General features: G+C 42.3%; 1 long non-coding RNA gene across 1 annotated transcript in view; it reads left to right on the plus strand.

Moving 5' to 3' along the window:
- The first annotated feature begins 2,407 nt into the window (after positions 1-2,407).
- LOC142070835 (uncharacterized) overlaps positions 2,408-16,001 on the plus strand; it is a 30,852-nt gene continuing 17,258 nt past the window's right edge. Inside the window, exon 1 of the long non-coding RNA XR_012666759.1 lies at positions 2,408-2,545. This is a non-coding gene — a long non-coding RNA (uncharacterized LOC142070835). The remainder of the gene's footprint in view (positions 2,546-16,001) is intronic.

Here is a 16,001-nt window from a genome sequence, read left to right on the forward strand (position 1 = left end):
AGCCCACAGATCCACCACTAGGCAGTACTGCTGGGCCTGGACACCAACCCCTGACAAGTGGTGGAGAATGCCTGGGTCCTGTTAAGAGGACCACCGGAATACTGATTGAACTGACCCAAAGGAAGCTGTGGAAATTTAAAAGCTGCTGAAATGGTTGCTGGGAAACCACCAACAACTGGCAGCACAGCAACGACAACTTCAGAGCCAGATATTACAACTGACCGTGACTCAGCAGCAACAGCAAGCAGCTCAGCAGCTGCAGCAGCAGCAACAGCTGCTTCAGGAGCTGGCAGCCCAGTGTCTTGCACAGCAGGAACACCTGATCCAACAGGTTGCAGCACTATTGCAGCCCTGGGGGCCTCCAAAGCCGTGATGCTTGGGCCCACAGTGGGAGAACTAAACATTGAGGCAGAATGGTGTGGAGGTACTGAGGTCTCTGAATAGGGGGATATGCCCTACCTGGGGGACTCATAGCCCCAGGGGTGAGCCAGGCGCTGGTGACACTGAAGGGCAATTTCTTCAGGTGTGGACAGGAAGGGCACTTTAGACAGGAGTGCCCCTTCACAGACTGCAGCTATGGGCAGGCAAGGACGGCAAGCACCAGAGCCTGGAAATGGAGCCTGGCCAAGATGCTGCTGCCTGTACAGGTCAACAACACCAAAGTGACTGGTCTGGTGGACCCTGGGTGTAGCCAGACCATACTATGGGCAAGCTTGCTAGAGTCCCCCAGTGTGGTGGCAGACCCGATCTACCTCCAGTGCATCCACAGGGACATGCGATCCTACCCTGCAACAAAAATGCTACTGGAAGTAGGCAGCCACACTTAGACTTATTAGGTTGACTTAGCAGCCACTCTGGCCTACCCAGTAATATTGGGATGGGATTGGAGAGGGTTTGGGGAGCTCCTGTGGCAGTGGAGCAAAGGCCCCCTGATCAAGACCAACCCAGACCCCAAAGCAAGGCGGGTACAGGCCAGGATAAAGTGGAAAACCCTGGGGAGGCCCCCTCAGGTCCACCATATATGCTAACTTGACAACACGCTAGCTTGGGGACACCTGAGGAACTGAGCCTTGGCTGGCTACCAGAAGACGAGGACTTTATACGGGATCAGCAAAAGGATCAGACACTGAGCTGGGCCTGGGAGCAGGTAACCATCCCTGACAGGGGGGAGAGTGAAGCCCAACATTTGAAGCACGTTGAGCTCCAGAATGAGCGGCTCTACCAGATGACCAGAGACCCCAATCCTGAGAGGTATGGTGACAGCTACTGGCACCTAGGAAGTTCTGGTGGAGGCTTCTTCAACTGAATCACTTAGTGCCATGTGAAGAGCACTTGGGGAGGGAAGAGACATTGGAGAGAGTGGCCTTTAGGTTTTTCTAGCTGGAGATCCACAAAAAGGTCCATGACTTTTGGGCCTCATGCCCTGAGTGCCAGCTGGCAGGGACCAAAGGGAAGCCAAAATCCCCCCGATTATTTATGAATATGTCGAACAGTATTGATCCCAGTATATATCCCTGAGGAGACATGGCTATTTACTTCTTCCATTCCTACCCTTTGTTTTCTGTCTTTTAACCAGTTACTGATCCATGAGAGGACCTTCCTTCTTATCCCATGACTCCTTACTTTGCTTAAGAGCCTTGAGAGCCTGGTAAGGGACCTTGTCAAAGGCTTTCTGAAAGCCCATGTACACTATATCCACTGGATTACCATTGTCAACATTTTTGTTGACTGTTTCAAAGAACTATAGTAGATTGAGGAGGCATGTGTTCCCTTTACAAAAGCTGTGCTGACTCTTCCCTCTATGTATCATCTTCATCCATGTGTCTGATAATTCTGTTCTTTACTATAGTTTCAACCAATTTTCCTGGTACTGAAGTTAGGCTTACTGGCCTGTAATTGCCAAGTTCACCTCTGGAGACTTTTTAAAAAATCAGTGTTACATTACTATCCATCAGTCATCTGGTACAGAGGCTGATTTAAGCAATAGGTTACTGACGGATTTTATATCAAATTATAGTTTCATTTACAGCACGACTAGGTGTTTGAGACTAGTAGAGCATTTATGCAAATCTTAAAGGGTGGATGAATATAACTTTATATTATTAAGTTTGTGTTACGATGTTTACTATTATTCTACCACTGTAAGCACAGCAATTTTTTTTAATCACTTGCAGACTGAAATATTTTTCTTTGCCTAGGTTGAAGGTCTTCTGGTTTGTCACTGGAAAGCCCCTTTGCTTGCTGATTTCTACTCATTAAAGTGGTAGTTTATCCACCTTCAAATGTCTCTGCACTGTGTCACAGACACTTATTTGTTCTCCAGCCATCAAAGTGTATTAAAATTAACAGCAGTCATCACATGAGAGGATGATAGCCGTTCTCAGACACAAAAGATAGTTACATAGTCACAGCAGGAATCAAATTGTAACAAAAGGTCACATTTACAATAAGTAAAGGAAAATGTAGGTAATTGGTTATGGAATCAGTTAATACCTCTGCAGGCCTTGAAAGGCAATCTGATGGACTTGAAACCTTTTGTGTTCAGGTAATTAAAATTGAGATTTCATTATATCATTAAAAAGTGAGAGAACATTAGATATTCAGTAAAATAGTATTACTTTAAAGGGAAACAAAACTCAGGAAGGAATGTTATTTGTGATTTGTTAAGAAAGAGATACAAATTACAACACTATTTAAAACAATGTAAAAAGTAATTAAGGGGCAGACTGACAATGCAAGAAGAGTGGACCTTGAAGAATATTTCTTAAATCCACTTTAAAGAGTTTGCTGCTATTTGACTTGAATAGTCTAGATTTGTAATCATACTAGAAACCTCAGAGCCATATCATGCTAGAAGTATTTAAGCATAACTCCCCAGTGATTTCTGAGGAGAGTTCTGCTTAAAAATTGGTGGCATGACTTTTCAAGGACTTTTGTGGGTTGGAATATCTGTTTCTGAAATTCTGCCCTTTTTGTTAAATGGTAATAATTAGTTCAAAGCAGTTATATCATGGCTAGCTACTTCTTGATTTAACATAAAGGCTATTTGAGGAGCTAAAATTAGAGTTAAGCAAATAAGAAAAATATTACTGGAGTATTCATTACATTTTTTAAAAAATAATTTACTTTGGCCCCCTTTTGTATTTGGTGTCTGTGATTGATTTTAAGTGATTTTTAAGTGACCTTTTATTTTCACAAATGCTTGTGGAAAACAAAATGTTAAGATCACAGGCTTGCATTCTCTCCAGAATTGGTAGTTTTATTATGTATCCATAAAGCTAGATTCTTATACAATGCCCTTCATCACCATAGTATCTGATGGGATGAGACACTGCTTGACACAGCAATGGGGCAGAGTTTTCAAAACACCTTTCCCTGGAATTGATGCAGTTAAAGGAGCCATACAAGAATCTGACTCCTTTTGAACTAGAACCACACACACACACACACACACACACACACAGTTTGTGTGAATATGATTTCTCTGGTTGGAAAATGCAAATTATTTTTCATGAAAAAATTAGCTTTAAGAAGAATGTCCCATGCCATTTTTTGTAGTTTTTAAGTGAACAACCAAAACCAACAACCGAAAAAAAGAAAGTTTTAACCAAAATAAAGATTTTCAAAAACTGAAAAATTATGACCAAAATGAAAGTTTTCCACAAAAATGTTGAGTTTGGTTGAAAAGCCATTTTTTCAATGAAAAAAGTTTGGATGAAAAAAAATTGACTTAAAAAATTTAAATTTAAACTATTCACCCAGTCAGGAAATCTTTCACTAGCCTAATTGTTCTAAGAAAGATGCCCCAGTCATGGCCAGGAAGTGGCAGCAGCAAGGGGTCCCCCATCAAAGAGTGGGGGAAGGAGGCTCCCAGGACAATGGGCTTCAGAGTAAATGGGACATTAAGGTGAATGGGACAGTTCAGGCTGTCTACAGCATCAGTTCCATTTAGTTCACATTTTCAAACTTTTCTTTGGAAACATAAGGACTAGAAACACCATTTTTAAAAATTAAAACTTAGATTCTGATGTCCTGATGTGACTGCTTCTGAACCTCTCTCTCTCCCCAGACTCATATACTCTCTACTCCTGCCCTTGGCCCCCACCCATACCACATTCTCACTGCTTTCTCACACCTTCTCTCTATGTACACACTGTCATGCTCACTTTCTTTTTGAACACTCAGGCATTCCTCCCACACAGACTGGTGCCAGGCAGGGATCAGGCAGGGAAACCAGTGACAGTGCAAATAGAAAGAGCATGATGGAGTGTAAATGGAGAGAGAGAAAGAGTCTGGGAATCATAGGATTATCTTTAGAGTGGGGAGCAGCTGGCACAGACAAGGCACAGGCAGTGATCTTCACCTGTTCGCTTCCAAGTTTAGAGCTGACAACCCCAGGATCTTATTATTTCTTTCTGCAGACCTGACAACAGGTGGCCACTGCTGAGTCTGTCCCCTCACATGGGGCTGACCTTGGCAAGTTTTCTCTGCAGTAAAACTAAAACTCCTTGTCACGATAGCTCACCTTAGTTACTCCAAGGGAAAAAAACACAGCTTTTTTGGCAATAAAGACAAACCCTTAGGCTGAAGTGGGGATGAGAAAATGCATGCCTAGTGTTAGAAAGGATGACAAGTGGCAGCTCTGAGCTGGGCTCTTCAGGCTCTACCGCTGTGAGATTGTAGCAGGCACCAGGGGATGCAGATCAGCCTCAGCTCCTGCTGAGTGCTGCACTGAGCTAAAAAAGCTTAGAAAGCTTTCTATGAAGCTTGGAAAGAGCCCTGATTGGAGCTTGAATTTTGAATATAGACTACTCACAGCAAACTGTACACAATCATTCCAGGAAGGGGGAAGGATGAATTTCTGCAGAAAACATGTCAGGTTTATCTTAGTAACAAATACATTTGAGGAAATCCCAAATTTCTCACAGAAATTCAAGCAAAAAAAGAAAGGAGACAATTAATTCAATGAATTAGATGGAAATTATTTGCTCATATCTAACTAAAATTATTACAAGGAGTGCTTTGTAGATTTGGGAGTCATCCACTAAGTGAATAGAAACAATTCTGTGACATTTAAGTAACCAATCCTGCAACATAAATTACAAATTAGAATTAGAAAATACCACAAGCAAAGGTTGCAGCAAATAGGTCTCAAACTATAGACTGAAATATATTTGCATAAACAGGTTGCTAAATAATTTCAAATGGCAAACAAATTAGAAAAAGAAGTCTGATAATAGATGATTTTCAAATAAAAAGGGGCTAAAGTTGTTGAATAAATTGTTTATTTGATTAGTTTACCCAGCTTTAATTGAGGCTAGAGAACTGAATAAAATTAACAAGGATTCCTCAATATTTTGCTACTTTTCAGAGTAAAACATAGTCAAAAACTAGCTTCTTAAAGTACAGTATTGGAGAATAATGATAATCATAAATCAGGTTTCAGAGTAACAGCCGTGTTAGTCTGTATTCGCAAAAAGAAAAGGAGTACTTGTGGCACCTTAGAGACTCTTAGAGACCTCAGTTTCTCTTGGAAACAGGTTTTGCTGTTGCTGAGAGTTTAAATATATTGTCACAGAAACTGTGCTTTTGTGATCAATTCCCTTGGGGGAAAAGTATGAAACTTTTGTTGGGAATTTTACTTTTAAAATACTTGGTTATACAACACCAAAGTATTCAGGAAATCTATCAAAATATTTTGTGAAAATTACACTTCATTATGAAAATACTCATACACTGAAAATTGTAAGGCAAACTTTCAAAGGTTAAGAGATTTTTCCAGAAAATTGAGCAAATACTTTGAGATTAAAAGTCTTCAGAGACTTTCTTTTTCTTTTTCAAATTATGGTAAAGTGTCTAAAATTTCTTCGTCTCTCTGTATCACACTGAAATCACATAACAGTGCAAAATTAATTGCATTGATAGATTTTAAACATTGGCTCCTGTAAGAAGCCATTTTAAAGGACAGGAGTAGTAAAAAGTTTTAGAAATTTATATTACTCTAAAAAATTAGACAAGATTTTCTCAACAAGGAGGAAATGACTCAAAGTTAAGTAAACACCACTCCTTTCAGCTGGAAATCCCCTCTCTGTCTCTTTGCCATTTCTGCTACTATTGACTCCTCTCAGTGATGCCCTGCTCCAACTGGCAGAAAGATAATTGATTCTGTTGCCTTGGCCTGCAAATTGACTCCAATACCTATTAAGACGGCCCTTTAAAATAAAATCTTGAAATTTTTTGTTCAAGTCTCCTCCTTGCTTAAGGTGTTTCGGTCAACCTTCCAGTGCCAAAAAATATACTGCTCAGATCCATATTAAACTTTTTAAAAATCCTCATAAACTTGCAGGTCAACATTATAAATGAAAGATCAGGCAGTTTAATAATGATATTTGTGGATGACTCTTTCCTTCTTCACCCACTCTGTCTAAATCAGAACTCCATCCACTTATGGAATCCCAGACCATTGACTCCACCATACCCAATCTCATCAATCCACCCAAACCACTCACTCTACATCCCAGACCACCTAAAACAACTGAGCTCAAAACACAGCCATATCTCTCTCCCCCATCTATCCATCCAAAGGCCCAGCACTGTCCATATTCCTCAAACCCAGTTACCCAAAATCTCAAACCATCTACCACAAACACACTCAGCACATTGTCAGCATTCCACAAATGAATTATTGTGCTATTAATCATGATGTACCACATGACTTCGTAGATGTTTCCCATCTCTCATTTCTACCATTTTTATTACCAAGAAGCAATAGTTAAGATTAAAGAGATGTTCAAAGATACTTTAAAATGGCTCCTTTTTGAAAATTACACAATCTAACATTTCTTTTTGTCTCTCTGTGTACCCAGTGACATCACATTATATCACGAAATTCAACATATAAGTAGATTTTAATACTGGTTCATACAATAGCTAGTCTTAAATGGCAGAAGAACTAAAAATTAAAAGGAGAAAATATTTAAGGAATTGCTATTATTCCAAAACTTGCCTTGAATCTCTATTATTGAAACGGACAGAACAAAAGCATACTAGAAGGTAGCATCTTTGTGTTCAAACCTAAAGTATGCAGTTTTAAGTATGCCTTTTTGACATTGAAAACTTACTGTTTGAGCCTATTCACATGGAATAGACCTCATCTTGTGTAAATTGGCAGAGCCCATGGCTGAAATACTTGAATATTTTGAGGCTTGTGACATTGCACTCCATATGCTTTATGAAAATATGCTTGGAATGTAAATATAATGTAACTTGAATATGCTTTATGCAAAAGGTCCCTTGTAAGGTATCATTACAAAGCTTATAATCTACTGAGTGTGTTCATCCTATTTGTATGAATGTATCATTCTTGTATCTGAAGCTAGAAATATGAAGTATTACTCTGAAGTCCTATTCTAACTATGCAAAGTATGGGCCATTAATGGTGGTTTAGAGTCTTCATGGCTCCCATTAACTAGGACAATTGGTTGTAAATGGCTCTGTTTACTTGTAAGCCTTCCTGTATATGTGGTGCCAGCCAGTGAGTAATGAAGTCTCACGGGACATGTGAACATGTCACATGATACTGGAATCCATCTTAAACCTGGAGCTTTTCCATTTAGAAGGAAGGGTGAGAGCCCAGAGAGAGACAAAGGATTCCCGCCTTGTGTCAAAGCTATAAAAGATGGGGTGGAACAGAACAAAGGGGGCTCCAGTCATGAGAAATCCCCTAGTTACCACCTGAGCTAGAACAAGGACTGTACCAGGGGAATGGATTGGGCTCAGACTGAGAAGGAGTCTAGTCTGTGAAAGAAGCTTATTGGAACATCTCTGAGGGTGAGATTTTACTGGTAAACAGTTTCTTAATGTATTAGGCTTAGACTTGCATGTTTTGTTTTATTTTGCTTGGTAACTTACTTTGTTCATAGAATCATAGACTCATAGAATATCAGGGTTGGAAGGGACCTCAGGAGGTCATCTAGTCCAACTCCCTGCTCAAAGCAGGACGGATCCCCAATTAAATCATCCCAGCCAGGGATTTGTCAAGCCCGACCTTAAAAACTTCTAAGGAAGGAGATTCCACCACCTCTCTAGGTAACGCATTCCAGTGTTTCACCACCCTCCTAGTGAAAAAGTTTTTCCTAATATCCAACCTAAATCTCCCCCACTGCAACTTGAGACCATTACTCCTTGTTCTGTCATCTGCTACCACTGAGAACAGTCTAGAGCCATCCTCTTTGGAACCCCCTTTCAGGTAGTTGAAAGCAGCTATCAAATCCCCCCTCATTCTTCTCTTCCGTAGACTAAACATCCCCAGTTCCCTCAGCCTCTCCTCATAAGTCATGTGTTCCAGACCCCTAATCATTTTTGTTGCCCTCCGCTGGACTCTTTCCAATTTATCCACATCCTTCTTGTAGTGTGGGGCCCAAAACTGGACACAGTACTCCAGATGAGGCCTCACCAGTGTCGAATAGAGGGGAACGATCACGTCCCTCGATCTGCTGGCAATGCCCCTACTTATATAGCCCAAAATGCCATTGGCCTTCTTGGCAACAATGGCACACTGTTGACTCATATCCAACTTCTCGTCCACTGTAACCCTTAGGTCTTTTTCTGCAGAACTGCTGCCTAGCCAGTCGGTCCCCAGCCTGTAGCGGTGCATTGGATTCTTCCGTCCTAAGTGCAGCACTCTGCACTTGTCCTTGTTGAACCTCATCAGATTTCTTTTGGCCCAATCCTCCAATTTGTCTAGGTCCCTCTGTATCCTATCCCTACCCTCCAGCGTATCTACCACTCCTCCCAGTTTAGTGTCATCTGCAAACTTGCTGAGGGTGCAATCCACACCATCCTCCAGATCATTAATGAAGATATTGAAGAAAACCAGCCCCAGGACCCACCCTTGGGGCACTCCACTCGATACCGGCTGCCAACTAGACATGGAGCCATTGATCACTACGCGTTGAGCCCGACAATCTAGCCAGCTTTCTATTCACCTTATAGTCCATTTGTCCAGCCCATACTTCTTTAACTTGCTGGAAAGAATACTATGGGAGACCATGTCAAAAGCTTTGCTAAAGTCAAGGAACAACACGTCCACTGCTTTCCCTTCATCCACAGAACCAGTTATCTTGTCTCATCATTGTTCTGTCTGTCATTACTTGAAACCACTTAAATCCTACTTTTTATACTTAATAAAATCACTTTTGTTTATTAATAGTAGGGGATTAATACCTGGGGGAGCAAACAACTGTGCATATCTCTCTATCAGTGTTATAGAGGGTGAACTATTTATAAGTTTACCCTGTATAAGCTTTATACAGAGTAAAATGGATTTATTTGGGGTTTGGCTCCCATTGGGAGCTGGGTATCTGGGTGCTGGAGATAGGTAACTTGGTGAGTGGTAACTTCGGGGGTGTGGTTCAGAACTGGGTCTGTGTTGCAGCAGACTTGTCTGGCTCAACAAGGCAGGGTTCTGGAGTCCCAGGCTGGCAGGGAAGACGGGCTGAGAGGTAGTTTCAGTATGTCAGGTCACAGTCCCAAGGGGGTCTCTGTGACCGAACCCATCACACGGCTAATTTCAGTTGCTGGGTAAGTGTGCAGGTGCTGGGTGGTTTTGGTGGCCTGTGATTCACAGGGGGACAGACTAGATGATCTGGTGGTCCCTTTGCCTTTAAACTCTATGACTATGTGTAAGGGACTATGCAGTCTGGCCTAGTGATCACAACTGGGCTGGGTTCTGCACATCAGAGATGGTAGTCTGTGATCAGGGGATGGAGGAATTGCTAGAGCCTGGTTCAATAAACAAGAGTCAGGGTCAAAGGCAGGCTGGGTTCAGAGACCAGAGGTAGTGTAGTACCAGACTGGAGTCAGGAGTCAGGCCAGAGTCAGGCTGGAGTCAAAGACCCAGAGGTAGTACCAGGCTGGGTTCAGGAGGCAAGGGTCAGAGACCAGTTGCAGTAGGCCAGAAATTTGCATGGTTGCTGAGACAACTTCCTGGGGCACCCTCCAGGGTTAAATAGGCATTTGGCCAATATGAGGGCTGCAGGGTACTGTCACTCCAGGTCCCTTGGGTGGTACTTCCTCTGGCACCTGCTCTCCACAGTGCTCCTTGGCTATGGCTCTGTATGGCCTCCTGATGGTACTGTGGGAATATCAGCTGGTCCAGGCTCTACAGAGATGGATTCTAGTCCACGGATCCTTATGCTATGAATATGGTGATGGACTTCAATGGAGATTTTCACCAGATGAGAGTCTGGCCCTATTTGTGAGCCACACATCTTCCTGCCGCCTGCAGCCCACCCCAGAATGCCCCATCACACTGGGTGGAGGTAGGCAAGAGAAAGTTCTGTAAATTTGAGGCTTTATATGATCCAGGATTCCTCTCTCCAGGGGAACATCCAGTTGTCCCAGATATCCATCCCCTTTGCATTGCCAGAGCATTATTATGTGCATAATTGCTTTGCTGGATCAAGGACACAATGTTCAGCATGTTGCAGAATTGAGCCCTAAATCCCTAAATGGTTTGGAACCTGGGTACTAGAGCTGGTTGAAAGTTTTCCCAACAGAAGTGTTCCATTGGAAAATGCTGATTTGATGGAACTGAAATGTTCTGCAGGAACAAGTTAACCCTATCAAAACATTTGATGGAAAAGCCAGTCTGCCTCCCTGCATACCAGCCAGTGAGCTGGATGGGAGCCTGCCAGAGTCCCCACCTGGTGTGTTGCTAGGCTTCTGACTCATCAATTCCCCAGAGTCTGTGGCTTCCTGACTCCACGTCAGCCAGCACAAAGACAGTCTCTGAGTCAGGGACCCCGGGACTTCCCTGGTCAGCAGCTCTTCAGTTTCCAGGGTCTTGGCCCCAGGACAGCCAATCAGGGAGACTGCCTGAAGTCAGGGACCCCAGGGTTCCTGGGACTCCAGTTCAGAGGCTGCGAGCCAGGAGGACTGCCTCACGGTTGGTGACACCAAGGCTTCCCAGGTCCACGGAAGCCAGCCAGGTAAACTGTTTCTGATTTGGGGACCTGAGGCTTTCCCTTCTGAAAAGAATTTCAAAATTTTTGATAGCTGTGTCAGTCCCAGGATATTAGAGAGACAAGGTGGGTGAGATAATATCTTTTATTGGACAAGCTTTTGAGCCATGCAGAGCTCTTCTTCAGGACCTTGTCTCTCTCACCACCAGAAGATATTTCCCCACCCACCTTGTCTCTCTAAAATTTTTGGTTGTTATTTTGAATCAGGATGAAAACAATTTTAAAATATCAAATATCAAAATCCTCTATGAAACAGAACTGCCTGTTTTCTCAGAACCCTGGTTGCAGGGCACCCAGGCTCCTCAGCTGTCCAGTTTCCTACCTGATAAGGGAGCATGGGAGTGGGGGCTCCCAGGGCTTCAAGCCTCTGCAGCTCCCCAGGCAATTGCACGCCCCAAGGCCAATTCTGTTCTTCCTGGTATATGTCAAAAGGGAGAGCTGAGGGCAGGAGAAGTTTTGTTGTGAAGATATGTTAACTGTTGCTATGAGTTTATTTTATGCTGGACAGGGAATCCCAATGCATATATGCTGTGAAATTAACTTATGTCAGGGACTACAGACATTGGGATGGAACCTCTTTTTCTACTTAGAAATTGAAATAATGAATAAACAAATTTGATAAAAATAAAAAGTATCTTCTTTTATGATTAAAGACAAGATTTTATTTTTAAAAAATCCTACAATTGGTTTAGCTCTCAAGATAATTTTCTCTGTAATTTTTATTTTGCATATTTAATACTTTTGATTTAAAGTAATTATCAGTTTTACACTTGCTGTTTCCTTGTATGCCCTGAGGCAATACTATGTAGAATTATCAGAGATACTGTATATTCAAAAGGAAGAACAAAACTGTAAAGTTTTGCCATATTTTTTAAAAATCCACATATATTTATCATATTTTCTAATTATTCCTACTACTTTACTGGCTATTATTAGTTTAGTTGAGTCATAAACTTTAGACTAATAACACTATTTTGTCTTACATTATAGTTTGCTCTATTAACTTGTACACATGTTCTCATCTCAACCACTGGGTACAATGCTACTAGGATAGATTTCTGCCCCATAAACAATTATCTGCATAGAATATTCTCTAATTGGAAGGTAAAATATAGTCTTTTGTAGAATACTAGTTTTTATTCTTTATTCTTGAGTTCTAAATATTTAGTACAAAATTGTAACTTCGCTCTTGCAGGTCCGTAGCCTTCTGACAGGGCTCATTAGCTGTCTAAAAATAAAATGTTTGGCTCAAGTCTCCACCTAAACCTTATAAACTCCCAGGTTTGAGAATATTCCATGATCACCTTTACAGCTAGATGTTTCTTCCCCACTAACAAACACAAAGGAGTCTTTTGGAATAGGAAACCACAAATACCTTTATTTGGGAAAAACACAATAATCATATGTTTAGATAAAAATAAAATTAGCAAAATGCAGGAGCATGGCCACCCCCACAGTGCTAGTTATTGACTGCTCAGCTTGGTGAGGCAGAGAACTCTTCTTTACAGAACAATCCCCACCCACACATCAACATCCTCACTCACAAGTCCAATCAGACTCTCAGGTGAACAAGTGGGTAACAGAACAACTCTCCTTGGCCCATCTGCTCCAATCCAGCAAAGCCCTGCTTCACTAGCTTGACTATCCAGTCCAGTCATGCCCCATGAAGTCAGCTCCATTGCTGTCTAGTTCAGCCCTGTCTTGCAGTGTCAGCATTGTTGCTGCCCAGTCTAAATTCAGACTTTTTGGACTGGACACACAGAGCAAAACAAGACATCTATGCAGATCCTCTCCAATCTTATTTTTCAGTATGGGCTTCCTACCCAACCAGAGGCCATTATCTCTCAGCTCAGGGTGACCCATTTTCCTGACTATAGCTTTCACAATTGCACTTTTCTTTAAAGTTTTCTTGCTCTGGGGGCTTACATCCCGAACCCTGATCTCCATATTGAATGTGATTTTCCTTACCTTTGTCAAAGGCAAAGTCAGCTGCCTCTCTGGCTGATATCCTCCACCAGATTCTATAGATAGCTCTCTATAACATTTGGGAACCATATGGTAGAGGACTGGGGCACATTTCATCCCCCCCATGAGCCCTACATGTGTTCCTCAAAAATCTCGGACAATATGCCTTGCAGTTTCTTCTGAATGTGGCTAGGAGAAAAACTGCAGCACATGCACATGTAATACAACACTATTGTGAACCCAACATTCAACAACTGTTAGTCAGCCCCCCTGCCAAATCGTGAGATATTTTAAAAACATAATTTGTTCTTTTTATTTATCTTCTGGTTTTGAGTGCATGTGGGTAAAGCTTTTCTCTCTAACCAGGAGAGCAAGAAACTCAGGTCTAGATGCACACAGGGGTCTTGAGTTCAGCACTGTAATGCCTAATTTTGGATCCCTTTTTGCCAGCGGAATCCACAGCCCTGAGTTAGGCACCCAGGCTCCCCAGACAATGCATGGAGAGTGGTAAGTGCCTAACAATAGGATCCTCAAAAGTCAGTGAGCTGAGCAGGGAGCCAATAGGAACTGCTTAGGAGGGGGGTGGGGCTTAGGCAAAGGTAGTTAGGTACCTAATTCTGGGCAAGAGGGAGTGGCCTATCTCCACTTGGGATTCACTGCCTTGAAACCTCTCCCTAGAGTTAGGTGCTAAAGCCATGTCAGCCCTTTTGCCGAAAAAGCTGATGAGGAGGTACAGCCACAATTCTGCCCCTGCCCCTTATACCCAAGAGCCCAGTGGTTAGAACACTCACCTGTGATATGGGAGACTCATATTCAAATCCCTCCTCTGCCAGAATCAGAGCAGGACTTAAACCCAGGTCTCCTATCTCCCTCGCAAATGCCCTAACTACTGATATATAGGATATTGTTAGTTGGGGTTTTCAGTCTCTTCTGTTGAAGCTATTCCACTTTGTATGAAATACTTTAATAGTTATTGGTCAGTGAGGGAGTGAAAGTGACTCTATAGCCTAGAGCTTAATGCATTCATCTGGGAGACCCAGGTACCAGTCCCTGCTTCAGTGATTAAGCACTTCATGCAAAGTGAAACAGATTCAAATGGAAAGACTAAGAGAGAGTCCCCACTCCTCAATACCATATAGCCCATTAGTTAGGGCACTTCTAGGAGGCAGGAGACCTGGGTTTGAGTCCTTCCTCTAAATCAGGTGGGAAGTGGGGATTTGAACCTGAGTCTTCCACATACTGGGTGAGTGCTCTAATATGTGGGCAATTAACCAATAAAAGATTTATTACTAGAATTGGTCTGATAAATACTGAACTAGGTGTGTGCAGGCATGGATTCATTAACATCTGGAGCAGAGATCCCCCATCATGCAGTGCTTTCCTGTTTTCTGGTCAGGAGTTCTGTGCAGTTCTTGCTTTGGAATCTCTTCTCCATTCTGTATACTAATGGGGTTGTCTCTCTGTCCCATCTTTGATGCAAATGGGGATTTTCCTTAATCCGGTCAGCCTTGTCTGGAGGGGTTTAGGTGTGCCTCCCACTGCTTTTTCATTTCTCTTTGTAAGTCTTTCTTCTGATCAGCTTTGGTTCAAGCAGAGGCTGGGGAGGGAGGGGAAGGTCTGCTGTGAGTCAGTTAGGCTGGGTACTGCACCCTGGTTCCCCAAGAACACAGAGCTGATAGGTAACATCTTGTAGCCTACATCTCTCCCCTACTTGTGAGATACCAGAACCACCACTTCCTTCATAGTGGTGTTCTGTGTGAGGATCCCCCTCATGCTAGATGTTTCTCCACCTATCTTCCCTCTGGAATGCTGGGGCTTTGGCACCAAACATCTCAGCAATGACAGGCCTTGAGTGGATTTGTCCTTGCCCACAGGCAGAAATTTAGGCACTTAGGGAACTTTATTGGAGGAAACATAGGCAGCTAGGGAATTTAGTCACCTGCAGGGTTAGTGGTGGTTCTGAGGATCTACATTTTGGACTTAAGTGCCTAAAATGGTGGTTAGACACCTAAATCTGTTTGTGGATCTAGCCCTTACTTCTTTTTTTTTAATGAAAGCTGAGATTCTCATGTATTCCCAAGCCTCCAGGAGCTACGACTTTGAGTAAAACACCAAATATCATGCAAAAAGAACAGGAATACTTGTGGCATCTTAGAGACTAACAGATTTATTTGAGCATAAGCTTTTGTGGGCTACAGCCCACTTCATCAGATGCATAGAATGGAACATATAGTAAGAAGATATATATATATATATATATATATATATATATATATACAGAGAACATGAAAAGGTAGAAGTTGCCATTCCAATTCTAAGAGGCTAATTAATTAAGATGAGCTATTATCAACAGGAGAAAAAAAAAACTTCTGTAGTGATAATCAAGATGGCCCATTTAAGACAATTGACAAGAAGGTCTGAGGATATTTAACATGGGGAAATAGATTCAATTTGTGTAATGACCCAGCCACTCCCAGTCTCTATTCAAGCCCAAGTTAATGGTATCTAGTTTGCAAATTCCAATTCAGCAGTTTCTTGTTGGAGTCTGTTCCTGAAGCTTTTCTGTTGCAAAATTGCCACCTTTAAGTCTGTTACTGAGTGACCAGAGAGGTTGAAGTGTTCTCCTACTGGTTTTTGAATGTTATGATTCCCGATGTCAGATTTGTTTCCATTTATTCTTTTGCATAGAGACTGTCTGGTTTGGCCAATGTATATGCAGAGGGGCATTGCTGGTGCATGATGGCATATATCACATTGGTAGATGTGCAGGTGAACGAGCCCCTGATGGCGTGGCTGATGTGATTAGGTCCTATGATGGTGTCACTTGAATAGATATGTGGACAGAGTTGGCATCGGGCTTTGTTGCAAGGATAGGTTCCTGGGTTAGTGTTTTTGTTGTGTGGTGTGTGGTTGCTGGTGAGTATTTGCTTCAGGTTGAGGGGCTGTCTGTCACCAAATATCATGAAACTCATAATAAAATCATGATTATTGCCAAAACTGAATACTAGCATC

The sequence above is a fragment of the Caretta caretta genome, chromosome 2, assembly GCF_965140235.1.
Source record: "Caretta caretta isolate rCarCar2 chromosome 2, rCarCar1.hap1, whole genome shotgun sequence".
Taxonomy (NCBI): domain Eukaryota; kingdom Metazoa; phylum Chordata; order Testudines; family Cheloniidae; genus Caretta; species Caretta caretta.